This window comes from Octopus bimaculoides, chromosome 3 (assembly GCF_001194135.2).
Source record: "Octopus bimaculoides isolate UCB-OBI-ISO-001 chromosome 3, ASM119413v2, whole genome shotgun sequence".
Taxonomy (NCBI): Eukaryota; Metazoa; Mollusca; class Cephalopoda; order Octopoda; family Octopodidae; genus Octopus; species Octopus bimaculoides.
In genome coordinates this window covers 114,603,762-114,606,627 of record NC_068983.1, presented here as the reverse complement: position 1 = coordinate 114,606,627, position 2,866 = coordinate 114,603,762, and positions in this window count along the sequence as shown.

Sequence of the window (2,866 nt, the reverse complement as noted above, 5' to 3'; positions counted from 1 at the left end):
TAGGAACTCACATTTGCTGGTCATTCCTCTTATTTTTGTATGTAATATAATTTTAATCCTCGGATTTTTTTAATATGCTAGACCACTGGTTTTAATTGATTAATATCAATTTCTACCCTCATTAATAAATTTTACATATATATATATATGTGTGTGTGTGTGTGTGTGTGTGTATTACTTCCTTGTACCTAAAATTAGAAATTAAGTTAAATAACAAAAAAAAATGGAAAAAAGAAAATAGAAGCCAAACTGAAAAAAAAGAAAATAAAAGCCAAAAACGTTTATGGCCTTCTCGACCTCTTTCCCTCGAACAAACGAGCCACTTTGAATTTACTTTAACTATCTATTTTTCTAAATCTAAATCCAAATCTTATATTGGTTGATCTCGCTTTTTACACTTCCGGTGTTGATAACGTAAACCATACAGCATGACGTCCCACTGAGCAATGATGGCCGGCTTATAAGAGTTCCAAAATAGTCAACCGACAGGATATGGCAGTTTATTTCATGTAACTGATGCTTATTTTCATACCGTTAGTCACTTTACTTCTCAACAACGTAGTCCCGTATACATAGTTGCAAATAGGTTCCGCTAGAAGAACTGAAGAACTGAAGTTCCGAGTCCTTCTCTTCCAACGGCGATGATGACAACGACGAATGGGAATGCCAAGCTATCTCCAGGAAACTAGCTTTTTATGGAACTTTATCTCCACATCCTTTTAACAGTACTCACCGTATTTGAATACAATTGTAATTCAGAAATGGTTATGCTTCATAAACACAACTTTGAAATTAAACTAACAGTGTTTTGATTTAATGATATTACTGTACGACTAATGGTAGAGTCATTAAAGTGGTAATTACCCAGGCTCTCTGCGCTTTGTGTTTAAAACCTACCCAGGCTAAATTTTCCTTTCGTCCTTCGAGGGTCGATAAATAAAGTACCATTCCCACCTGTATTTTTATTTCTCGAAGACATCGGCTGTTGTCAGACTCTGAGAAAAATCGTCTCTATTAGATCTAAGTGTGCCTAAGACACGCCGTATGTCACGGTGACACCACTGCGCTTCCACCATTGAGTTCAGGCTTCAAGTCAATGATTATTATATAATATTTAGAGTGTATCTATAAATATTAGCCCACACTGTACGTATGCAAGAAACTTACGTAACATCGTATTTAATATAAAATATTTTCGTGGACAGAAAAACAGGAGTCAGCCAGAAAAATTTCAACACTGTAACAGGATCATATCAGTAAACGAGCGTCATCCTTTTTTTATGTTATCAACAAAGATCTCGTATATAGGAACAAAGTGTTAATGTATTTCCATTACAAATAGTTCACTAAAATTTACCGTAACACAAACTAGTACTAGAAATGAAAGCAAGGCTGTTAGCTCGCCAAAAATTTATTATTCCGACTAATTGCCAAGAACACATGTCAATCTATCTGATTTAAGTAACACCCCAACGCCATCCATAATAATGGATTTGTAGGCAGTATATTTGGGAACAGTTATAGAGGATACACAGTTACAGAAACTATTCAGGCTGACCTTTTTTCTGACAAAGGACATATCGTAAATAGAGGGACAAGATGGTTACTTATTGTTACACACAATATTGGCTGAAATCTAGAGAATACTTTGTTGTACGACTTTATAGCAAATATGAAAATATATTAGTAAAAGAATTAACATTTCCCAAGGAGATTTGTAACTTCTACAGGAAATACTGCGTGATTCGAAACACCCAGTAACTCTAGGATAATGTGAGCAATTGTTGCATTAAAGATGCATGAAAAAATAAATGCGTGTGTGCGGATGTGTGCATGCGAGCATGTTTGTATATGCACACACACACACACACACACACACACACACTCACACAAGCACATACACACAAGTGATGTAAACAAAAGAAATTATTGATATTTCGAACATTTCACTATGCACGTTTAAATAATCTTAAATCAATCAATCATACATTTCGTCAGATGGAAGATAAAGAAATATTTCGATAGGTTGGTAATGAAATATTCGAAGTATCAATAACTTTATTTCGCTTTATTTTCAACTACATGTGGCTCTCGCTACTAATGTATAGCTTTAGTTCGAATCTGCAATCATGCCGTTTTATAGGATACATCATACGAGAACAGAAGTTTAATGTCGATGGAAAATAGAGCCCTAAATCCAATGGTAATTTGTCGAACATTTTAGAACATCAGTAAGTGTATGTATGTATGTATGTATGTATGTATGTATGTATGTATGTATGTATTACGTATAAATAAACATACACGCGCGAACGCGCACACACACACACGCACACACACATATATATACATATGACTGTGCGGTAAGAAACTTGCTTCCCAAACACATGGCTCTGGGTTCACTTCCACTCCGGGTCAACCAAAACATTGTGAGCGGATTTGGTAGGCGGAAACTGAAAGAAGCTCATCGTATGTGTGTGTGTATTTGTGTGTGTGTTTGTTCCCCCCACCACCACCACCACCACTTTGACGACTGCTGTTCGTGTGTTTACGTCTCTGTAACTTCGCGGTTTAGCAAAACAGACCGATAGAATAAGTACCAGGTTTTAAAAATATAAAATACGTATTGGGTTCAATTAGCTAGACTAAAATTCCTCAAGGCAGTGCCTCAGCATGTCCATAGCCTTAGGGCTGAAACAAGTAAAACATAAAAGATAAAAAGATGTACATACATACATACATACATACACACACACACACATACACATATATATATGTATATGTATGTATATCTATCTATCTATCTATCTATCTATCTATCTATCTATCTATCTATCTATCTATCTATCTATCTATTTATCTATAT